This window comes from Felis catus, chromosome B1, assembly GCF_018350175.1.
Source record: "Felis catus isolate Fca126 chromosome B1, F.catus_Fca126_mat1.0, whole genome shotgun sequence".
NCBI classification, from domain to species: domain Eukaryota; kingdom Metazoa; phylum Chordata; class Mammalia; order Carnivora; family Felidae; genus Felis; species Felis catus.
The window spans coordinates 190,765,803-190,792,535 of NC_058371.1; positions in this window are offsets into that span (position 1 = coordinate 190,765,803).

Consider the following 26,733-nt stretch of genomic DNA (forward strand, 5'->3'; position numbering starts at 1 on the left):
TTACTGGCTCTGTGATTCCAGGCAAGTTACTTCTCCTCTCTGAATTTCATTTTATCAGTCATAAAAGGGAAATGATAATAACACCTACCTCATGGAAATACAGTGAGGCCTGAGTAAGACCAGTGTATATATGGGGAGCTCTTAACATTCTGTCAGGTGTTGCACAAATTACATGGAGTCACCCTGCTATGATGTGAGAGCGTGTGATTTGAATACAGAGGACCTTAAGTGCAGTCCTCATTATACCACCTGACATTTATAAGTATCAGAGTCCTCATCTATAAAAGGGAAAATGCACACCTCCCTCATATGGTTTCTGTGATCATCCATGAGGTGCCTATAAAGCAGTTATAGTGTCTGACACATAGAAACACCTAACATTAGACATTTGATAATGAAATTGATGCTCCTTCACCAAGTATTTAATGAGACCCAGCTATGTGCTGGGCACTTTATCTTGTACTGGGAAAGAAGTGGGTAGAAAGTTACCTGGCTCTGAAGGGACTCATCATGTAGTGGGAAATATTTTACTTCCCATTCCCAAAAGTGATCACAGGCTTCTCATTGTCCAGAAAACAAATTTCAGGTTTTTTGTTTGGCATTCAAAACATTCTACTATGTGACTCCACTCTATCACCCACTGAAACTTCTTATACAATCTATGCTTCAATCAAACTAAATTTCCTGTGTCTGTGTCATCACTCATTGTATTAGTCAGGGTTCTTCAGAGGAACAGAACCAGTAGGAGACTTATCATAGGGACTGGCTCATGCAATTGTAGGAGCTGAGAAGTCTTATGATCTGCACCTGCAAGCTGGAAAAACAGAAAAGCCACTGGCATAACTCAGTCTGAGTCTAAAGTTGTTGAGTTCCAACTCAAACAGAGAGCAAATTCTCCTTTCCTCCAATCATGGGTTGCACGAGGCCCACACACACTGGTGAGAGCAATCTTCTTGACTCAGTCTACAGATTCAAATGCTAACTTCTTCTAGAAACAGCCTCACAGACACATCCAGAAATAATGTTTTACCAACTACTTGAGCATCTCTTAGTCCAATCAAGTTGACAAATAAAATTAACCATCACACTCATGCTAGATTCTCCACCTGAAATATTCCCCATCCCTTTCTATGTCAAAAGCCCACACTTCCTTCATAGCCCAGCCAAATGCTCTCTACTGTGAACATCCAGTTCTCTGGTTCAATTTATGTCCCTTAATAAGAACCATCTTCCTCTCTACACATCTTCTGGTATACCTGCAGATGCCATTCCCTGGCCACAAAATGGGTACAATATTACCTACTTCAAGTCAAAGAAAAGAATGGCACCCCCCACTCACTTTAAGGATTAGTTCAGGGGTAGGCATGTGACCCAATCCAGGCTGATAAGAATGACACCTAGCATTCACGCAGAACTATTCAGAAATAGAATTTCCTTTTACAGTAGGGTTAAAGTAGCTATTAAACCAAAAGGCTGTGAATCAACAGCAACAAGATACCATCTTACCTACAAGAATACCCAATGCAGAGGAAAGCAGAGCTGAGAGATGAACAGAACCCAACTGCTGATGGCATCACTGACTACTTGGATGGATACCCCTTTACTTTTAGTTAGGGAAGCCAATCCATTTCCTATTATTATTTAGCTTATTTTTTAATATGAAATTTATTATCAAATTGGTTTCCATACAACACTCAGTGCTCATCCCAACAGGTGCCCTCCTCAGTGCCCATCACCCACTTTCCCCTCCCTCCCACCCCCCATCAACCCTCAGTTTATTCTCAGTTTTTAAGAGTTTTTTATGGTTTGACTCCCTCCCTCTCTAACTTTTTTTTCCCCTTCCCCTCCCCCATGATCTTCTGTTAAGTTTCTCAGGATCCACATAAGAGTGAAAACATATGGTATCTGTCTTTCTCTCTATGACTTATTTCACTTAGCATAACACTCTCCAGTTCCATCCACATTGCTACAAAAGGCCATATTTCATTCTTTCTCATTGTCACATAGTATTTCATTGTGTATATAAATCACAATTTCTTTTTTTTTAATGTTTATTTATTTTTGAGACAGAGACAGAGTGTGAGTGGGGGAGGGGCAGAGAGAGGGGGAGACAGAGAATCCGGAATAGGCTCCAGGCTCTGAGCTGTCAGGACAGAGCCCGATGTGGGACTCGAACCCACGAACCGTGAGATCATGACCTGAGTCGAAGTTGGACGCTTAACCGACTGAGCCACCGAGGCGCCCCAAACCACAATTTCTTTATCCATTCATCAGTTGATAGACATTTAGTCTCTTTCCATAATTTGGCTATTGTTGAAAGTGTTGCCATAAACATTGGGGTACAAGTGCCCCTATGCATCAGCACTCCTGTATCGCTTGGGTAAATTTCTAGAAGTGTTATTGCTGGGTCATAGGGTAGGTCTATTTTTAATTTTTTGAGGAACCTCCACACTATTTTCCAGAGCGGCTGCACCAGTTTGCATTCCCACCAACAGTGCAAGAGGGTTCCCATTTCTCCACATCCTCTCTAGCATCTATAGTCTCCAATTTGTTCATTTTAGCCACTCTGATTGGTGTGAGGTGGTATCTCAGTGTGGTTTTGATTTGTATTTCCCTGATGAGGAGTGACGTTGAGCATCTTTTCTTGTGTCTGTTGGCCATCTGGATGTCTTCTTTAGAGAAGTGTCTATTCATGTCTTCTGCCCATTTCTTCACTGGATTATTTGTTCTTCAGGTGTGGAGTTTGGTGAGTTCTTTATAGATTTTGGATACTAGCCCTTTGTCCGATACGTCATTTGCAAATATCTTTTCCCATTCCGTCGGTTGCCTTTTAGTTTTCTTGAATGTTTCCTTTGCATTGCAGCAGCATTTTATCTTCATGAGGTCCCAATAGTTCATTTTTTGCTTTTAATTCCCTTGACTTTGGGCATGTGTCAAGTAAGAAATTGTTGCGGCTGAGGTCAGAGAGGTTTTTTCTTGCTTTCTCCTCTAGGGTTTTGATGGTTTCCTGTCTCACATTCAGGTCCTTTATCCATTTTGAGTTTATTTTTGTGAATGGTGTAAGAAAGTGGTCTAGTTTCATTCTTCTGCATGTTGCTGTCCAGTTCTCCCAGCACCATTTGTTACAGAGACTGTCTTTTTTCCATTAGATATTCTTAGCTTCTATCATCTGCAATCAAGAATCTGCTGCTGACCAAGATGACAACTTATTTTTTATTTGTGGCTCTTCTGAAACATTGGAATGAGTTTTTGACCACTGTAGGTGCTCAGTAAATGTTAGGTTGGATTAATCTATAACTCGTGGAATGAAATGTAATGGATTCCAAATGGCATTCAACCTTACTAACACTTACCCTGGCTCATTAAGGCAGAGGAAATACATCTGAGCCAAATGATCTATTTGTAAAGACCATTTAGCCATTCAGCCTTTAAGTTTCCCCAGGGCCCTAAATGAACTTGTACTCAGCATAATAACCTACCTAGATAAGAAAACTATTTTTCCAAGTGTTTTTAATTCTCATTTTAATTTTTTTTAAATTTAATTCCAATAGAGTTAACAGTAATCCTCATTTTAGAAATGAGAAGATTTGGAAAGATGAATTGATTTCCTACAATCTCACAGGAAGCAGGCAGAACAATATTGTGGAACCCTCTGTGATTCCAAACTTGATGATTCCAAAGGACTAGTGGTCCTCTGTCCCATTTTGTCTTTAGAGGGTAAAAGTAAGAACTTTTAGAATCACCCAGCTGGGGCTGAAACCTCATCTCAACCAGCTGTGAAGCACTACTTCAGGGTCTAGGGCATAGTAAGCACCAAATAAATGACAGTTTTTATTATTACCATTAACACCATTTTGGTGATTTCTCAATCCACTAGAAATTCTAAACAGACTCAGAAATCTTGGAGGACCTTCTTATGACTATCTCTCAGTGTCACTTATGAGATTTCTCTGTCTCGGGGAGAGAACAAATTACCTATCCGTCGCCTCAATGGGAAAAACATAAGGCATAAGTTACTGGTGCTTGTGTTATGATTTATTTCCCACCCATTAACTACAGAATTTCCTCACTCATAATAAAATGAAACTTTTCTGGGCTCATTGAGGGGAGAATATTATTTGGTTACTGCTATAGATTTGCTAAATTTCATTAGTTTTAGAATCTAATTTAAGTTGGGGCATTATAAGTTACAGTAGGAACTTCTCAATAGATTATGGGAATTCGATGACTGTGGATGAATAAGAAAATGTGCCAATAAATATAAAACTTAACCCTATAAACCCGAAATGACTTCAGAAATTCTTGCCTCGGGTTGCAGGGGATATTAAAGGACAATTGCCCCCTTCAATGACTTTATGTCTCATCACTGTCCTCACTGTCAAAGGACAGACCTGTATAGAAAGTACCAAGCAAACAGACATGACAGAAAACAAGGTTTTCTGACCACCCCCCCCCAAAAGGTTACTTAGAGCCATTGTAGACAAGGTTTTATTATGAAAGCTTATTTTAATTTCTGTTGGTTTAATCTAGCTAGACCAAAAGTGATTAGCTTGTAAATGTTTTTAAAAATAAACACCACTGATGATTTAAAAAATTCTTAAAATGTGTGCACAATTTAAAACGTGATATTTAAATTGAAAGCATGCCAATACAGCAAAAGAGAAGACACCCTTCTCCCCAAGGGGAGAAATATTTTATCACTTTAATTGCCAACATGGTTTCTTTGCGATAAAGGTCTCTCCTCAAATATTTAAATAAAAAGCTGAAGAAGAAAGGATGTTAGGGGGAGGGAATTAACATATGATGAGCATCTATTTCATTCCAAGTATTGTGCATGATGCTAAACACACATGAGTGCCTATCATTCTCTCCAAAACCCTCGAGATAGGTTTCCTCACTCTATTCAAAGGGCCTTTGAGCACCCGAGGACCCCAGTAATGGGCCTATGTTCTTCTCACCAATAAACGACAGTGTTGAGACCTATAAAAAGAAATCAGTGTTGTGATTCAAAATCAAAAACCTTCAGAGCTCAATTCTTCGCCTATTTATCAATGTTCTCATAAGTCAGTCATGAGTGTTTGACCTTAAGAAATTCGTTATATTGATGTGAGCCAGAGATAAGTTGTTTGCCAAATGATTTCCCTCTTCTATACGTGGAAGCTTCCAGCTTCCCTTGGACTTGTGCACCCACGTGACTGGAAATAGGCCAAAGGAAAGTGGTAGGCGTGATAAACAGCATCCCCAGGCCTGGCCCATCAGAACTTCCCATGTAATCCTCCAGCCTTTCCCATCACCACATCTCCCAACCACATTCAGATGACCTAACAGAGGACTCCAAGGCTCCATGGGTATTGGAGCAACGAATTGGAAAGAACCTGGGGCTTCCATGACTCCATGAAGCAGAGCTACGATGCCAACTCACACTGGATTGCTACATGCATGGAAAACCTTCATTAAATTAAATCTATCAATACATGATAAACAATTTATACTTAACACTTTTCTGTAAATGCATCTACTTTTTTCTTGAAAGTATTTATCATATTATTTATTTTATTATTATAAATATTATTTTATATGATTTTACATTATTTACTCTTTTGTAGGTTTGATGTGCTGGTTAATTCTTTTCTATTACATGAAAATAAAATCAGAACTATTTTTCAAAGTTCGCTGTATAAAAATCTTATGTGCCATATATTGAGATATACTGCTACTCTAATTACTTCTTTGTGCTTGGTCAGGTAGTTGGCCCCCAGTTCCACCAGGACCCTGAACATCCAAAGTGAAAGTTTACATCAGGATATTCACACAGAGGCGCCGTGTAATCCCAATTCAGCAACTGCCCTTCAAGTCCAGAGGGCCCAGCTTGGGAGGATGGAATTGAGCAGTAGTCCCAGAGCAGCTCTGGCTTAAAAGGTAGCAGAAAGCCTCTTGGGGAGAGGCAGAAGAACTGAGGCCATCTGCCTCTCCCGACTGCTCTGACCTCAGCCCTCTGGTTGCTGTGGTTCCCTAGGAACTACTGAGGACTGAATACACAAGAAGGGTGTCCCTTCCTGCCTGCTCTGCCTTTGGACAACCAAGCCAGCTATGCTCACTCCCTCCTAGGTTACTCAGACCTATAGACTCAACTTACATGACATTCGACCAGGCATCTGCCCCAGAACCGCATCTCTCTAGCCTGCAAAAAAACCCCTTCTAAGCCCATGACTAATGTTCTGAAAACTAATTCTTCTGAAAACAGAAGAATAAGAACTCATGGAGGACAAGGACCATATCCTAATTATCTCTCATTTCCCAGAAAATCACAGAGCACGTAATAGGCACTAAATGAGCATTGGCCAAACTGAATACCAAGGATTGATCTGTTCAGAGGGAAAAAAAAGAAAAGTTTTCATATCACCTCATAGTGATTCACTTCAAAAGAGAGAATTGCTTTAAGAATTACACAAAAACAGCTTACAAATTGTCAGGAGGCAAACAAGTGATAACCTAGTTTTCCTTCCTAGAAAGGAAACATGAAGATGTGTTTGAAACCCCACTGTAAAACTCAGATGACTCCCAAGTCTAATAAATTAAGACAGAGTTGGCATTTATAAGGAGTGGGCTGCTACTAAAACTCAACTGCATCTACACACACACACATCACACACATCATATATACACACACATATATACCATACACACACACACACACACACACACACACCATACACATACACACACGGACAACATACACATATACCACACACACACACACACACACACACACACACATCCCATATACCCACACCATAAACACACACACACACACCACACACCATTACACACCATGAACACACACATGCACACATGCACACTACCGTTTCATTAAATCAATTAAACCTGCCAGTGTTGGATGGTGATGCTTAGAACTGTCTGATGTTGAAAATCAGTCCATCTAACCAAAACAGAAGGGAAGAGGGAAAGACAGAGATACAGAGAGGCAGAGAGACAGAGAATGAGACAGAGAGAGCTTTTAGTACAAAATATATTTAACATAAAACCTGATGACTCTCCAGTATGGCAAAGCACTAAGTAATTACTCTAACCCCAGACATCTTTTCTATACATGCTTTCTGTGCATTCCCTTTCTGTTATTTATGGAAACATGGTGGGGGGAAGGAGATGAACTCTTACCATGGCAACCCTTGCAGAACATGTTACACCTAATACTATCTGTCATTGGTTAGATAGACAGTAGTTCTCACCAGGAAAAAAAATGCATTTGGCTTGATTATATGAGTGTTTAAAACCCATCAGGGAAAACACACAAAGCAATTAGAAGAGCCCTTACCTTGTCCCCTCAAGTGTTGAAACAAAGCTCTGAGGTTTCTATTTCTTTTTAATAAAATCCTCATCTCTCTGTGGAAGAATTGACAAGTTTGTATAATTGACCTTTAAAGTCTTCATGTGATGACCATCTTCTAACATTGCCCTAAGATTGAAGATAATGAGTATGTTTAAGATTTCTTCCCAGTTCTTTTCATCCAAAATGAAAATTTTCCTTCCTCAGTACTTGTTTCCTCTCAGGTGTTTGCGCCCAGGTTACCATGGATTTACCTCTGAATCATTAGGTCACTGCTGTCACTGGGCCAGTTGCCTTTCAGCCTCTCTCTCCCCACATACCCCCTTCCCCTCAGCCTGTGGCCTTGTGGTCTTCTAGAGACAAGTAAACACCTATGTTCTCTCTCCTGGTTTCGCTTTTAATTACCTGCTCTGGGCTCTGGCTTCCTGTTTTTGAGAAGCCTCAAAGAATTGCCTGTGAAATGTAAATACTGTCATGCCACAGGAACATAAACCCCAAGGAGAAGACGCTGGTGGGGTAGCACTGCATCGATGCTGTGGCGTGAGGCAGGCGAGGAGACAAGTTTTCATTTCCAGGTCATCAATCCACAGTTGAAATACGTGGAGGTTTTTTTCCAAAAAAGCCTAGCCTCTAAAAGTGGCCCAAACAGAAATGTCACATTTTCAAGGGTTAGATTAATCAGAAACCCTTTGCAGACGTACTCAGGAACATACCTCTGTTTTGATCATTGATAGCATTCATTGATGCATTCAGAAAGCATTTTTGAATGACCGTGTGCTAGGAACTATGCTCAAATACAATAGTGCCTATTAATTTTTACAATCTCAGTTTAGACTTTAATTCCTTTAGAAAACATTCTCTAACTTCTAGGACTGGGTCAGGTATCCTCTGTTTCCCTACACCCCAAGATTAATCTTAAAATAGCACCAATTGTTTTGTAATTAACATCTTTTTGTAATAGGATAAGCTAAGTTAAGTTTCAGGTGCAAATAAACTTCCAGATTTCCATAGCTTAACAAAGCAATCGTTCTCAAATCACCATCCAATGTGAACTGAGTGGGCCCATAGCAGTGCACTTATCTAAGAACCCATTAAGGGACCCCTGGCTGCTTCTATCCTCAACTCTCATACTGGGAATTCTCTGCTTCCAGCTAAATGCATAGGAGAAACAGAAGGGGGAAGTTTGGATGAGGAAGATCAAGACCAGAGAGAGGCCACACCCATTCATAACTGCCTCAAAAGAGTTAAGAATTGGCAAGAATTAGTGATACTGACACCATCCAAATTGAGGATGGGAAATGTGGAGGAACATATGGATATTTAGTGAGAAATTTCACACTCTGCCCCTATATGCAAAATTAAATTGTAAACTCTTTGAGGAGAGAGACTGGTTATGTGAGAATGTTTTAGCATTGACAGCATGTTTGTAACTCCCAATAGGAGTTAACCAACAGACACAGAAAAATCCAAGAAGACTGATGTATAAGCTCATTATTAATAAAAAAGTTCAGACTTTTTTCTTGACACAATAACAACTTGTGATCTTAAAATTCACTTTTATTGCTAATATGCCAGCAAGAAACAAATGTAGCATGTAAGTTTTTTAAAAGACCGATATTTCCAAAGGAAGAAAAACTGTAAGGGTGTGAGGGTATAAAATGATCCCTTCGCTTTGGTCCCTTCGCTTTGGCAATTTCTTATAAAGTTATACATCTACCTATGACTTAGCCATGCTGTCCCAGGTATTTACCCCAGAGAAAGAAAGACATCTACCCACAAAAAGAACTGCACGATTCTCTTAAGAATTCTTAAGAGATTTGCTCATAACAGGCAAAAACTGGAAACAACCCAAATGTCTCTAAATACACTATAATATCACCATAGAATATTACATACCATAAAATCAAATGAAATAAAGGCTGCTCGTGCAACAACATGAAAGAACCCCCAACACATCATGTTGAAGATGAGCCAGACACAAAAGAGTGCAGACTGTATACAACCCAACCTACATGAAGCCCATGAAGATGCAAAACTAATGACATAAATCTGAAAGTACTTATCTTTGTGGCAAGTGAAAATTCTATAGTAAAGGTCATTTATAAAACTGTGTAGGGTAGTAAAAATGATGTAGATCTTGTTTGGGATATACATAGGTTTATACAACTATCAAAATTTCTCAAATTGAACACTTCAGATGCATGAATTTTATTTTACTTAAATAATACTTCATTATGACAGCAAGGAAAAAACCTGTAAGTAAATGTTTGGAGATGTTCAAAACTGTTCAAAAAAACTTGTCAAACTTTTTTGGAAACCTTAATGAAAATACACATCATACCCATGGAGAGGAAGTCTCAATCTCATAAAAGTAATAGTTCTCATTAAATAAATCTACATGTTCTATCAAATTGTTTTCAAAGTCTCAACACATGTTTGTGTGTATGTGTGAGTGTGTGTGTGTATGATCACCTCGATAGCGGATTATAGAACTTATATAGAAGAATACAGAGCCTAGCCTAGCCTTGCCATGATAACCTTGGAATGTGATCACAGGAGGATGAGTAGAAATATGATGGAAAATAGAAAGATGTAATTTACCAGATAGTAAGGCATACTATATAGATACAATATCTAAAACAATGTATATTGAAGCAGATATAATAAACAGACCAATAGAATGGGGAAAAACCTTCCTCAGAGTAATAACTAATATAATCCTTACTCTCCAGCATAATCGGAATTCCTCTCTCTATTGAAAAATTTGCATTTATACACAAATGTGTTTGTATTTTTTCTATCCTTAGAAAAGTTATTTTAACCACACTCATCCTTCTTTGTTAAACCACTTTATTTTGAGGTATGATTGACATACAAAAGGCTGTACATATTTAATGTATACAACTTGATGAGTTTGGAGATAATTGTACATGTGGTGAAATCATTTCCAAAATCTATGCCATAAATATGTCCATCACCTCTAAAAATTTCTTTCCATCCTCTTTATTGTTAATTTTTTGAGATAAGAGCAAAAGATCCACTCACTTAGAAAGTTTTTAAGTATGCAATACAGTATTGTTTTCTGTAGGCATTGTGCTATACACAATTTCTAGGACTTACTCATCTTGTATAACTAAAACTTAGTACCTGGATTATTATTATGTCTGGATTATTTCATTTACCATAATGTCCCCCAGATTCATCCACAGTAAGGCTGAACATTATTCCACTGGATGTATATACCACATTTTCTTTATTCATTCATTCATCAGTGGACATTTTGGTTGCTTCCTTGTCTTGGCTATTGTGAATAATGCTGGACTGAACGCGAAAGTGCAAATATGTCTTCGAGATTCTGATTTCAATTCCTTTGGATAAATACCAAGAAGTGGGATTGCTGGGTGATAAGGTAGTTCTATTTTTAATTTTTTAGGACCCTCCACAGTGTTTTCATAGTTGCTGCACCAATTTACCTTCCCACCAGCAGTGCACAAGGCTTCCCTCATTTCTTCACTCTCATTTGCAGCAAAACGCCTTGAAAAAGAGTTTTCTGGAATTACCATCTCCATTTTCCCTCTTCCCATTCTCTTAAAATGTCTTAAAAATCAATTCCTCACTCCCATCCATCCACGGAAAAGGTCCATCAAGGTCAACAATGATCCAAATTGATCTTTTCAGCAGAGAGTTTTCTCTCATTTTTACAATTCCTTTCTCTTTCTCGGCTTCCAAGTCAGTACACTCCCTTCATTTTCCCACTTCTTCGCTGACTATTCCTTCTCAGTCTCCTTTCTGTGTTTCTGGTCCTCTCCCTTACTTCTTAATTTTGAAGTAGCCCAGAGTACAATTCTCATTTCAATTCCCTATTTATACTTAAACCCTTTGTGATCATACCCAATCCCACAGCATTAAATGCCATCCATACACCATGACTTTCAAGTTTTAAGTCTCCAGCCCAGTCCTTTCTCTCAAACTCGACACATATATACAACTGTCTCCTCAACAACTTCACCTGGAGGTCTAATAGTTCTGTGAAACTAAAAACAATAAATACACTCCTGACCTTCTGCCCAAACTGCTAAACATATAATTCCTCACGTTAGTTGCTCCGTTCTTGCAATTGTTCAAGTAAAAATACGTGAAGTCACCTTTGATACTTTTCTTTCTTTAAATCCACAAACGCACAACAGAAGGCCCTATTTTCTCAACCACTTGCATTGCTACCACAATGATGTGAGATACCATTTCTTTCTGAGTTACTAGCAGAAACCTTGTAACAGGTTGCATTGAGCAAATAGGTTAACTGCTATAAAAAACAATCCCCTGCTATGAACGACCTAACAGAATAAAAGTTGATATATATCTCATGCAAAGTTCAAAGTGGATGCCCCTGGTCTGGTGGTTCTCCCAGGATACTCTGTTCCTAGCTGTACTGTGGAAAACCCCAGACCTCTTTCATCTGATGGTTCTACAATTTCTAAGGCTTCAGTACTGCTACAGGAAGTGACATAATCACCTGTGGTTACACTGCGTTGGACAGAATCCAATACATGGTAAAGTCACCTGAAAGGGATCCCGGAAATTAAGAAGAACACACAGCACAGAACGTCCACCACAAAAGCCTTCCCACATGTGTGCTTGTCTCTCTACATCTATTCTCAACACAGCAGCCAGAACAATCTTCTTAAAACAAAAATTAGATCATGTCACTTCTCCATTTGTAATCTTACAGGACAGCCCATTTTACTCAGACTTGAAGCCAAAGATCCTAACAGTTGCCCAAGGATCTGCAATTCCAGAAACCCCCATTAGCCCTCTCATCCCACTTCCTACTTCACCCAGGTCCAGCCACATTGGATTCATATTGTTCCTCAGATATGCCTGCCAGGCATGCTCCTAGCTCAGGGCTTTGGTCTATGTGGGTCTTCTGCCTGGGATACTCTTCAGATATCTGCATGATATGTCCCTAATCTATTTCAAGTCTTTGTTCATACACCCTCATGTTAATGAGACCAACTCTGAACATCCTATCTATTGCTGCTACAACATGTCCACCCCCTTTCTGGAACTCCAACTCTTATTCCTTATCTGGCAGCCCTAACTCTTATCTCCCATTTTCCTCCCTGACTGGCACACCTAACCTTCTTCCCCTTCCTAAGATATGTGTGTGTGTGTGTATGTGTGTGTGTGTGTGTGTGTGTGTGCATGTGTGTTCTCTCTTAATCTACCAGAACATGAACACCTAGTTAGTGATTCTTTATTTTTGGCATACTAATAACACCTTGAATGGTGGCTAGATTATAATAGAAGCTCAGTCAATATATAGTTTTAAATGAGTAAATCATTTCTCACTACCACCTAACTTAATAGGTACAATTATTATCACCCCATTTTACAGGTGAGAAACTGAGGCACAGAGAAATGTAACCATGTGCAGTTACTTTGCTAGTGAACATCTGGGAAGTGGTGGGTCTGAGCTTCAATTTCTGGTAGTCTGGCTGGAGGGTCCGTGTATACAACCAGTAAACTCATCCATTTCTCCATTTGATACCCCTGGAACTATTCTGATCCATACTGCAATCTCATGAGTTAGGTATGATTAGTAGATATATTTATCTGACGGATGAGGAAACTGAGGCAAAGTTTGACTAACTTGCCCAATGACACACAGTGAGAGCTAGAGCCAGGTTTGATTGAGACATTTTTGTCTCTAAAACTTTGCTCCTAAGTACTATGTATATGATTTTAAGAATTCTATTGCATGAAATCACCTCTAGATAGAAATAATAAATCTCTCCTTTACTGTTATAAAAACAAATCACAAGGTCTGCTTCAGGGCTGATTTTTTTAAAGTGCTGCAAGTATCATTTTACTGAGTGAATGCACAACCACATCATATCGTACTGCCTACCCCCAACCATCTAATTACTTAATGCTCATTAAGCCTAAACTGCTGACCCAAATCCTGTGGTCTTTCCTCTCCATGTGGTAAGTTCTCAATCAACTGGATGTTCACACGGGTTTAATTCAATGGTTTTACTGACCTGAACTATTTCCCAACTGAGTTCACCTAAGTACCACTGAGGATTGCCATCTGAACAGGGTTTAATCAATCTAGTTTCTATGTGTGGGGGCCTTACAGTAAAGTCATTTGGTATCTACAGCATGAGAATGAGGATTTGAGTCAGTTTATGGAGCCCAGGGCCCATCTACCAACAGTGGCACTAAGGATTTGTCAAGAAGAATAAACGACTAGTTGTGCCCCTAAATTCTGCTTCTCAAATGGATATTCTGACTAGTATCTCCTTTTTGCAGCTGCTATTAAAGGTAAAGGTATCTAGATATCAAAGCATATACACAAACACTTAAAACTTCCTACAGATTCATGGTTGGACCTCATCTACATGTGCTCTTGGGTTAATGATGGGTCTTATATTATCATTTAGTTACTCTGAGTAGAAGGACATCTAAATTGTTTCAGCCCTGAAAGGGATCCTGTGTTGATGGGTCTTCCAAGTAGTTGCTCAGGGATTCTATGAGTGGCCACTCAAGATCGACTCTTTGTATAAAACCCTGAGAATGCACTACTTGCCTACCTGAGCTCTTGTACTTGGTCATCTCTTACTCTCTGTGTGGCTGCTTCTCTGCCTGAGAAATTCCTTTGTCTAATTCTATGTGATTCCATAAATCATGCTGCCCCACCTTCATATGGACAAAGGTGGGCATGTAATACATACTGCTGGTCAGAAGGGCTGGACACAAGGGCTGATACATAGGGGTGAGCCTGCAACCTAAGTGGTATTTGAAGAGGAAAGAATAGGTGAGGAGTGGAGAGGCATTTCACAATATATATTATTTGTCCATTGCTGCATAACATATTTCTCCAAAACTCAGCAGCATAAACAACACACATCTCAGAATTGCTGTATACCACAGATTTGGGTGTGCTTCAGCTGGATTACCCAGCTCAGGGTCTCTCAGAAGACTGGAATCAAGTGTCAGCCAGGGACTCATTCATCTTGAGCCTCCGTAAAGGAATATATGCTTCCAAGTTCTCTCATTGATTGTTGGCAGGATTTAATTCTCAGGGACTTTAGGACAAGGAACTCAGTTCCACACTGACTGTTGGTCAAAGACCACCTTCAGTTTCGTGCCACGTTGGCCTCTCCATATGAAACTGGCTTCCCCAGAGTGAGCAAGTAAGAAGTCAATAAAGGTATCACCCACCACAGAGAGAGTGCTGGAAAGACAAAAGTTACAGCCTTTTGTAACTGAATCTAGGAAGTAATAGCCCATCACCTTTAGCATATTAAATTCATTTAAAGCAAGTCACTAGGACCAGCCTATGCTCAAGGGAAGGGGATTATCAAGGGCATGATGATCAGAAGATGGATATTAGCCAGATTCATTTTGGAAGGCTGGTTACCACAACAATGTGTCTATATATTTGTTCCCTAAGCTAATACTAATTCACTTGGGACAAATTAGAAAAAGTATCCCTCCCCGCTTCCACAGATCAGATGCAACCCAGATGTACCCCATGTCAGGAGAAAAAGCACCCCTTACTTAGAGAAGGCATCCTTGAGCCAGAGATCATGGCTTGGCCTACAGAGACCATCTCTGAGGAGTGCACACACTATCATACTGCAAGTAGCAGCTCTGTGTACATTACTGCTTCATTTTCTGTCCAAATAAATTCTGTGTCAAATACTGCTACTTTGGAAGTAAGGACTAGCCTGTCCTATTTGAGAAGAGTGAAGGTTTGGGAAAAGACTACAGTCAATGTCATATCATTCATTACATGAGATACTGTAAATAACATCTCTGAAACTGAGTTGCTAGCTCTCAAGTACTAAGCAAATGTAAGGACGTATCTAGTCTGGTGAATCCGACCAACATATCCCATCCAGTAGCAACACTTCATTTGGAACACCCAATAAATGAACTCGGATTCCCATGCCACTTTTAGTCGGCAAAGTTTCATTGAGCACCATTTTGTATCAGGCACTTTCAGGCATAGGAAGTCATGATGCCAGATAATAGTGTCATATATGGGTTAGCCATTCACACAGGTGCTATTTAATTGGACACCTACATGGACTCAAATGCTCCTACATTTCTCCAACTCCAAACCATCTCCCCAAAATCCTCAAAGGAGAAGAGCTAACTCAGTGTCTATGTGCCATATGCTATGCTGTGTAGTCTATCTTTGTTGAGCCAATGAATAAGAAAATATAGATAAACTAATAGGCTAACTTTCTAGAGCAACTATCTCTCACGTAGTAGTTAGTGTCCAAGATGCTTTCGTCTTGTAGCTCCACCTCAAAACAAGGCCTCTTTCAGACTTCTTAGAGGAAAAAGAGGTGGAAAATTTTTGCTGTGGCATTTCACTGCCTTGATCTGGAAGTGATCTGCATCACTTCTGTTCATAACTCATCGTCCAAAATTATTCATATGACTTGACCAAACTCCTAAGGGGCTGAAAGGTGTGGTCTGCTGTGGTCCAGAAGGATATGGTAAACTCTAATAACATCCCCTACCACATTCACATGATCTCTCTATAAATGATGCTGCTAGGTCTCAGAGGGTGTAGGCAGTATTTCCGAGACTATCCAGAAAAGTCTGGATTAGAATTGCTGTCAGTCTGGCTCCCAAATATATGCTTTGTTTTGTTTTGCTTACTACCACAGCATCCTACCACTTGGTGGAACCATTCCTTTGGGAGTTACCTTACTAAGGTATTAATTTCCAAATTACATGCATTAAACAGGACACTATTACTGCCTTACTTCAACCCTATCCTAAAGGAATGAGCTCTCTCTTATATCTGAATATCTCTCACCTAGACTTTACCTTTCCTGTGTAATTTTACATCTTCCACCTACCCAAAAGACCATCTGAAAATTGTGTGTGTGTAGCTCTAAAGCTGTATGCACACACAGCTGTTACTTGAGAGAGCCATTTTTTTCCATCCTGTCTTTAAACATATTTGCTTTCAGAGAAGACTTCAATGTCCATCCTGTGTCATTAATAGTCACGGAAAGAAAGCATTTCATCTTCCAATCATCCCTGCATTCCTCCATCAGACATGTCTAAGTAGTACCTAGAGGAGGAAAGCACCATCTGAGAAGGGAGGAACCATTAATGGCTGGGGCAGTATCTAATGTCTTCCCTGAAAAGCCATGAGACTGCAGATCTGACTTGGTTTTTGTCTCTCTTACTGACCTTGTATATCTGACTTAAGAAACACACAAACAAAACCTTAGTAGAAAAATATAGGAGCCTAATTAAGCAAGAAAAAGACTGAGTTGTCAGAGTAGAGGTTTGCTAATATGTTGTGCCAGCCACAAAGACATTTTAGCAATGTGAATGGTCATGAAATTTTCAGTCTCCTAGAGCAGGCAAAACATGTAAAAACTGATACCCCAAAAAATAAGCTGTGTCATGAGACAAGTCCACACAAATACATTTAAATTTGCAGAGAAGAAAGAGACCATGTCCCGTTGAGATCACCAGTGAGGGCCTCACGAGGAAAGCTGCATTTGATAATAACAACAGTAGTAATAATATAAGTAAAATCAAGTTAATGCTAACTGAATACTTACCTAAGTAAAATCAAGTTAATGCTAACTGAATACTTACCTCATACCAGGCATTTTCCTCAGTGCTTTATATTTATTAACACATTTAGACCTTAGAATGATTTTAGGAGATATTCATTCATTTGCCAGATATTTATTGAGCCCCTACTGTATGGCAAGCAGAGTTCTATTAGCTGAGGTTACAGCAAAGAGCAGGACAGAAAGCATTACTGCTGCCTTGAAGGTTACTTTCTACTGAGAGCTATCACTCGAATCTCCATTTTCCAGGAAACTGAGGTGTGAGGAAGTTAAACACCCTGCCAAAGGTCACACACATTTTTAGTATCCAAGTCAGGATTTGCTTGCAGTCTGTAAACCATAGAGCATGCTTAACCACTCTGCTCTTCCAACATGGGTGATAGGGTGAGAATAATTAAAATAACAATAATGTCAACTGACATTTAGCATTTGGTTGGGCATTTAGCATATGACAAGTGCTATACAACCTTATATGGGTTATTTCATTTATGCCTCAAAATAATCCTATGAGTGCAGTAACTGGAATAATAGTGACTTGGTAAGAGCCTATGCTCTATTATCTGACCACCATATTTTAAATGCTAGCACTTCCTAGTATTTAGCTGTGTTGCCTATTCTTCAATTTCCTCAACTACAAACTGGGTCACACACGTAGCCAGCACCAAAGATACTGAGGTTGTTGCCATCGTGTTTTTATTTGCCTCTGCCTCCTATATTGCCTCTTTGGAGTCAGGGCCATGTCTCAGTACTACTCACTGTGTCCCACATTGCCTGACACATTGGAACTCCTCAGTAAATACTGAATGAGTTAGAGATTGGTAGAATCAGGGACTTTGACCTTGTGGAATAATTTTCATGAATCAAAATGTATGGCATGAGCCATATGATTCCAAGAATTTCAACATTCCAGAAACTACCCTAGAAACCACAACATATTGGACAGATCACCCTTCCTCAATATAGGAAATTCACCATAAGCCACGGTAAGCACCTGTGGCTGCATGGAAGGCCCTGGATACCCAAAGGAAATAGGTGTGTAGTGTAGGCCAAAGGGACACAACTTTTTCTCTTTCCCTGCTAGCTTGAGTCTGGGCCCAATTGCAAAGAAATTGGATCAGACAGTAACTTCAAGATGTACAAGTTTTCCTAGCATAAGAAAGCGTACCCTGCAGCAGAAATCCAACCAGAAGCTGCATTTGTGGGTGATAATGCAAGCCATATCCTGATGTTCTAAACACATTATTAAATCCTCTGCAATTACAGGAATCTACTGTTAAGAGTTGCAGCTAAGCCACTTTCAAAGTTGGCATGAAACCGAGAAATGAAGAACTCAGTCTCCATCCATTTTCTTTTTCTACTAATGAATACTCCTTTTGTTCCAAAGTCTCCCAAGTGACTCCCTTGACAATACAGGTAATTAATGGACCATTCTTCTTGATTCAGATACTGTTGAAAATGTAAGAGGACTTGATAATTGAATCTGCATCCAAACTTTCCCATTATCTAAGTGACTAATAAATGTACATTAAATTAATAACAATTTTTTTTCTAGGAACTTCTTCACAGCTAATTGATAATGCTCATTCAACAAAACAGAAAATGGAAGCAGAGAAGTCTTGCCAATAAGACTGGAGCAGTAATTTCCCTTGATTCTTTTTAAAATGAGATTTGAAATCGGACTTCATTAAAATCAGCAAGACTTAGGTCCATCATTAGGCTCTCAAAAAGTCAGAAATAAATAAGTAACACAAGTGCTTCAGAACATTGTTTTCAAATTATTTAAGCCTAAATTCTGTTTTGTTTTGTTTTTTTAACTCTAACGTAAATACTTGGGATAGGGTAACTTTCAGAGTCAATAATAATATTACTATTTAATGCTTCTGGTATTATTGAATTTTAAAAAGATCTTCAAGCGTGCCTGGGTGGCTCAGTCAGTTAAGCATCCAATTCTCGATTTCGGCTCCAGTCACGATCTCATGTTTAGTGAGATCAAGCTCCACATTGGGCTCTGCACTGACAGCATGGAGGCTGCTTGGGATTCTCTCTTTCCATCTCTAGCTGCCCCTCCCCCACTCGTTCATGTGCATACTATCTCTGTCAAAATAAATAAATAAACATTTTAAAATTTTTGTTGAAAAGATTTTCAATTATCTATCAACCATCTTTAGGACACCTCAACAATAAAAATTAAAATGTTTGGCTCTAATTTTTGGAGTATTGCAAAACGATAGTCTAGGAGTCACAAATGTTTGAACCATACAGAAACTTACCTTTTCTGGAAATGGTCTTAGTGAATGTTAGGTAGTGTTCCTTCCGTCTCCCAAAGGAACTTCTCCAATGACTCCATATGCACAAGGCAGAGTTAATACCTCATGTAGAAGATGCTACACATGAAGAATTCCTCAAATAGAAAGTTCTTTTCCTGAGAGCTCCAGTAGCATCTTACTGCATTCAAGTCAAGTGCAGAAAAGATTACCATAGATTTGGCAACTATTCACACTAAAGTATCCCAAATATTGCATTATTTGGTAAGACATAAGATGAGCAATAAATGACGGGTTCATAAACAAAATGTCAGCTGCTATTTCATGTTTTTTCACAGCAGTGTGGACAACTTATGGGTCAAACAGAGAAGGAGCTGATAAAAGTCTTTCTGAGAGCTGTAGCTGGAATTACAGAGGATGTACCTCAGGTCTGTTTCCCAGGAGAAGGGAGAGAGAATTAAAGAGACTAGAAATAATAAAGACAGTGTTTTGGGAGAACAGCAAGTTGACTGGTGTTTCAAAATATTCAAGGATTCAGAAATTGTGGCATGTAAGAAAGAAGTGTTCTGAATACCTTGATAAGAAATGAGTAGAGCAAGTTTTCTTAAATACTAGTGTCCCATAAGATATTAATGAGCATTCCTCAGAAACTATAGGTTTTTATAGTCAAATAAGCTTGGCAAATGGGAAATGCTACATTCCCCATTTTGGAGATTCATCTATTTAACATGGTTCAACCTAACATTTTCTAACTCATTTTATCAAGGAACAAACCTGCCTCCCTCCCCATACACATACCCCTTCCTCCCTTTTTTCCTTCCTTCCTTCCTTCCTTCCTTCCTTCCTTCCTTCCTTCCTTCCTCATTCTTCTGTCCTTCTTTTAATTATCTTTTCTGGATACCCATTAACCTCTACCACTATGTACAACAGTGAGTCATTGCAGGCTTTTGATGAGAAGAATGACATCACCAAATTTGCATCTGGAGTACATGAAAGGTGGATTGGAATAGGGTGAGACTAGAGGCAGAGAGACCATAGCATTAGATGGGATTAGAATTGACAAGACGTGGGTTGGATGGCCCCACAGAGTGGTCAAAGTGAAAAGAAGAGAACAACAGTAGTAACTCTGATGCCTCCACCATCTATTACTGGTGATGACTTTAAGATAGAAAACAGAAGGAGTCAGTTCAAGAGAGAAGATGCATTGTTTAGCTTTGGAAATTTGTGGTTTCTGTGGCACATGTCTGGGGAGATATCTAGGAAGCAGTTCAGGATGTACAGGAAGGATTCAGAAGAGCATCTGGGATATGGTGTTAGGAGTCATCAATATTTAATTGATTTGTGAAGCAATGCAAATGTTAAACTTTTAAAGCAAAATATTATGTTAAGGTTAATTTTTAGTATGGATTTCAATCTACTGCAATCCACAACTTGCAGAGTCTATTATTAACTTGTAAAAGAATGAGAATGCTAGGTAGCAAATGAAGCCTACAAGTCAGAAAACTTGGGTTTCAGCCCCCCTGAGAATCCAAGATTTACAAAGTTGAAAGAGGTAGATCACTTAGCTCCCTGGTGGCTGTATCTATCACGTGCCAAGGCAACCGGCTGATCATTGAAAACATTCAGTGTAGCCAGTTATCAGGCATAAGAGGGACATGAGTAAATCTCAACTTGTAAAATTTCTAAACCCAATCGTTTTTTTATTAGAAATCATTACCTTTACCCAGTTCCTTCCACCTGAAATTCTCCACAACTTGTCTCCTAGATAAAACTAAATCATCTGTAAGTTCCAGATGAAGGTCCATGCCCTCCACAAAGCATTTTCCAGCTGTCTTCACCAACACTAAAGTTAAAATAAACCACTCTTTTTCAGAGCTGTAATGCTTCAAAACTATCTGTTAGGGAATGTAATACACCACACTATTACTAGATGGGCTCATGTCTTTCCTCCAGATTACACTGTGTGCTCTTCTAAGGTAAATCTTGTTTATCTCTAATTCCCTTCCCTTTACCCTTTTTGCCTGGTACCATGTAAAGTGCCATTAAGCTCCTGTTGAATGCAGAACGAATACGTTTGAACAAATGTGTATATGCATTATGAAATATATGAAGGCAAGAATGAAAGAACAATGCATGCGTAAATGAAGAAATAAAAGGAAGATCTACACCAGCCCCTCTATACCAGGATGCTGACATTGGTTCACCTGGTTTGTTGAAATTTGCTCTTTAGAAAAACTGAGAAGTCAGGATTCTGAAGTATTTCATATGGGATTTTAGGCAATTCATAACAGTCAACATTCACATTGGTGCAGGGAAACTCCACTTATTTCACTGGATCCACACAGAGACAGCCATTGAATTTCCGGTTAGAAAGCTGAGGGGTAAGTCATCTCGGACAAGTTCCAGATGAAGAAAGGGGGAAAAACTGTTTACATGGTAATAATTTTTGTTCAAAACATCACATTGAAAGTGGAAAGGCCAAAACCAGGGGAAAATATCAGACATTGGCAAAAAAAATATTATGAAGCCTGATTATGTAAACCTTGTCTTATTTGAAAGGTAAAGACTGTAATCCACATATCAAGTTCAAATTTCCTGTTTAAATATTGTTAGTTTGAATGTTAATCTGAGTTCCATGTTTGATTGCAGGGATCAGGGCTGCAAATATTGATTACCATGAAATGAAAGCAGAAATTCATTTCTGAAAAGGAAGCTGAGGAGCGCATTTATATGAAACCAAGTAATAAATAATACCTTGGGATTCTGACTCATTCCCAAACCATAGTGTAATTATTTCCTCTTTCACCGTGCTTCCTCAGCCTCCTTTCAGTTGACTGAATGCACATCCCATATCTGGGCACATTTACAAAAGCTAAAACAAACAATCCAAGTAGCCAAACACCATGGCAACAGACCCAAACTTGACACCACTAACTCACAACAATAAATCTCCATAGATTTCAGAGCCACCATCAGATCCCCTGCTTTGTCCTCCCATTACAAAGCCTCACTTTCCCAATGAACTATAGGGAGTCACTGTTTTCATGCCATGACTCCTAATAATTGCCAAACCCAAGCTGTGATAGACAGTAAGGGGAAAAGCTCACAACAGAGAATCCCCAGCTGAGCAAAACCTGCTCCCCTGAACACAGTTTGCTTTTGAGAACAGTCAGAATGATCAGGTTATAGTTGGGAGACACAATCTTGCAGAAAGTTAATGAGCTAAACACTTGATGGTGTGAGAGTCGCTTGACCCTAATGTTATTCTTCCTTTGACAAATCTCCAGGACACTGAGTATGTGGATTCACTATATATTTCTACATGATCTGGTTGTGACATCATATTTGTACATAGGTTTTTTCATAGATGACTGATACACTAATTTTGAAAGGAAGGGGAGAACTGAGGCAGAAATCTTGATGTGGGTCAATGGACAAATAATTTCATGTGAACACAAAACAGAAATCAGGTCAAATGTATACTGATACTTTCCTTGAAGCAGTCAAGCGCCTTAAATTCTCCTCTGCTTTGTCTGTATACAAAGAGCCCAAATGTTGCATAGACACAATAGAAGGGCACAAGCAGAGCTTAGTAATATCCACTTCAATGGGCCCCAAATGATAGTAAGTAGATGGATAAAGGCTACAACAAAGTTTTCACCACACCAAGGAAAAGAAATAGACAATAAAGAGGATAAAGTGAAGTTTTCAGAAATTAAATGACTCATTTCAATTCCGAAATTATGTCCTCTGTATTTTATTAGTGTTAAAATATCCTCTTATTTATAATATGATGGTAGGGGCAAAAAATATTATATTTTTATTTAGTTCTATTTTTGTTGTTCTTTTTTTATTTGGAAAAATTAAAAAGAAAATAGTGGCTCTCAAATGTAATTAAAAACATATATCATTTTATGAAATAAAAACGGAGAAAAGTATGGAGAATGATGTAATACATGCTTATGTTTCTCAAACCTTCGATTAATGATCAACAATGTGTCATTTGGTATAGTTCTGTGTTTTTACATAATTAAGCAGCTCAGATTAAGCTGGAGTCCCCTTGACCTCCAATCTCAGTGGCCTACAATTTTAGGTAGTAGGAGCAGGACTAGATTTTTAGCTCCAGGTTCCCTTCCATTACTCCAAGTGGTTCCTTGTAATCAGAGAAATCCTTGGACAAGTGGTAAATGATGCTCCGAAGAAACATCTCACATGTGGATGTTCAAAGGAATGCAAAGGACCTGACCAAGAAGTGAAAATGAGAAACCAAATCAAGCATTTACATCATAAACTATAGTCTCTAGGGGAGCCGGGGTGGCTCAGTCAGTTAAGTGTCTGACTTTGGCTCACATCATGATATCATCACTCTTGAGTTCGAGCCCCGTGTCTGGCTCTGTGCTGACAGCTCAGAGCCTGGAGCCTGCTTCAGATTCTGTGTCTCCCTCTTTCTCTGCATGCCCCCCTCAAAAATAAGTAAACAGTAAAACAATTTTTTTTAAATAAATTGTAGTCTCTGTTCCATTAGGGTCTCATAGTTAGTTCCCAAATCTTTGGCAGAGCAGATACAGCTCAAGAGACAAATTTTCACATTCCTTTAAAACTATAAATGTCATACATAATCTCATTGTTGTTGGAACAAATATAACACCATTAAGACAATTTTGGAATCTGGTCACTCCTCCTCAATAATGTGCATGACTTTGGGCAAATTAATTACCCTTTTTGAGCTTTAACTTCTTTATCTTTAAAATGAGAATTATAATACCTACCAAAAAATTAAATTTCTTGTTGAAGGATTAAATGAAATAATGTAAGTAAGCACATTTAGCACTGTGCTCAAGAAACACTACCAATTATTGCTATTAGTATGGTTTTTCTTCTACGGAGGCTACATGCTAATCCTAAAGGTTTTGAGTCTGTTACATCTTTCAACCGCTGTGTTCTATTCCCCAGCCTCCATCAAGGCTTCCTAACACACACCAGTTGCCAGGAATCTTTCCTAAACCTTCAATACAGAGAATTTATCTTCTTATGTGCAAATCTTATAATCCAAATGACTGTAATTTGCATATATAGTGGGTGATCTCTGGACTGAGATCTACTTGGGAAGTTAAGGCATAAGCAATTTAATATATCAGGCAAGAGATAAATATATGAATATCCAATATGCAAGATGCCATATACAAAAGAAAGAGAAAATCTCTGAAAGCATTTCACGATACGGGTCAAATAAACGGTATGAGAAATGTGCTTTGGTTTCAACAGATATTAAGAGTCTGGAATGGCTGGGAAAATTCTGTAGTGAGGAGTCCAGTGCTTGGCCATTAGGGATGGGTAGAATTTGGTTTGGCTGACACGAGGATGGCTACATGAGTAAAATCAATGAATAAAGGACCTGGATTAACCCAGAGAAACTGGAGTAGTACAAAGTGATTGCAAATAAATCTCGATTTTATGTAGTTAGATTGAGGCCAGGAAGTGGAAATATCAAAGTTCCCAGCCACCCAGTACTTCTGGGAAGGTGCCATTTGGCAGAAATTTCCTCAACTCTGCTTTGTGAAATATTTCACGCCCACCTCTATTAGTTCCCCTTAGGGCAATTGTAGTATTCTTTTTCAACTTTTTAACTTGAGGGTTTTTTTTCTTTTCTCCAAATTTGGCTTCTCATGATTTTTTGCTTTCCTGTTTCCTGTTAGTCTCTGACCTGCCTACCACTCTCTCCTAATGTAATATTTCCTTGTAACATCTAAACTATGCCCAGTATGGGACCTCTTCTTCCTCTGTCTCTAGATGCAGCCAAGACAAATGCTCTGTCTCTGACACCATTAAACCTGTTCCCAGGACTGTGAGAATCTGTACCTGTCCGGCCAAAAAATGGAGGTTTTAACCTCTAAGCAGAGGGGAGCCATTGAAAGTTGAGGAGGGGGGAGGGGAAATTATGTCAGAAAACAGTTGTTGATCTTTTTGGGTCAATGGGATTTCAAACACTAGAATCTCTGGTAGCCATCTTAGAAAAGTTAAAAGGTGGCAAACATTACTAACCACATCAATAAAAATTTGGCTCAGTCAGTGTGATGCCTAAGCAATCACTGTGTATCATTCTGTGTGTACCATTCACTCAACCACCAGTCATTCTCTGCCTTTAAAAAAAAAAGGTTTTCTGCATTAATCAGTCTTTCATATTCTTGTAAGGTGAGGTTCTCACACAAATGTTAACTTGGAGCCAATTTAATGCTCTGTCTCTCAACTGTAGCAGCTGCCTCACTGGGCAGCCCACTCAGCTACATTCCCTACTTGACAGAGACAGCCCCATAATAATTTGAAAAATAAACAAGTGCTGTGAAAATCCATGTTAAATACTATTCAAAGTTGGCAGCTCACCTGTGAAGGTCTGAGGCCCATTTGCATACCATGACATTCCAGTGGTAAGGCCCTGGTACGGAATCTAAAAGGCAACTTTGTACTTGGGACACAAACTCCTCCAAAGCATAGCACCAATAATTACTCAACCAGTCTCTATTTAAGTATTTCTGGGCAGTTTCTCCGAAATCATATTTGAGATATTCAATTTGTAAAAAGTTTTGTCTTGTGTTGAATCGAAGTCTGCTAACTGTTATCCACTGGTCCTAATCTTTTTTTTTTTTTTTTTTTCAGAATTAACAGAATAAATCTTACTCAGAAGCAGACGTGAAGTAAGGATTTTTGTGCCAGTGATTTATTACGGAGGTGCTTCCACAAGAACTTGTCAGGGAGTGGGAGAAGGAGGCAGAAAAGGGAAGATTCGAGTAAAGGTGCAATGACAAAGTCCCTAAGAGGGTGGCTTTGGCCAGACTCTGCAAGGGAGATGTCTAGAGTAAAAATGACACCTCCTAAATTTTTTCCTACTTGGGGCAAGGAAGCTGTGCTTTCTTACTCAAACATAAATTAGTCAATGACTAAAAAGCCACTCTGAGGACCTAAACCTTTTGCATATTTGTCCTGTGTCTGTGGGCAAAGCAGCTGAGCAGCCTGAGAACAGTCCCCTGAAGGAAGATGTCAGGTGTGAGCCTTTGAAAAACAAAGAACACGGAAGCCAGAGGCAGGGATGACAGAAATGATAAAGGGATCTGAACACATCAAAACGGAGACCAAGAGTCCACTACACCCTTCTTCCTTGTGAAAGCCCTTAATGCCATTGTAGAGAGTCTTCACTTCTTCTCCAAGTCTCCTTGTGTTTCTATTAAACCTTCCTGGTTCTTTTGACCCCAAGTTTGCATCCAAACCTTGTGAGAACTGAGTAATACTAAGTTGTTTTTGATCTATCATCTCTTGAAGAAAGTGGAACTTTAGTGGAACTTTCCACTATTTGTGGGAATACACTGAGGTGAGCCTTTCAGACAGCAAAGGTTAAAAGGGTTAGATATTAATTTCTGTAATTCTCCACACGTCAACTGCAAACAGAAGACATGGTGGCAAAGGATTTCCAGAGAAGCCCACTAGCCAGTCTGCGTCCCTTCCAGGGAAG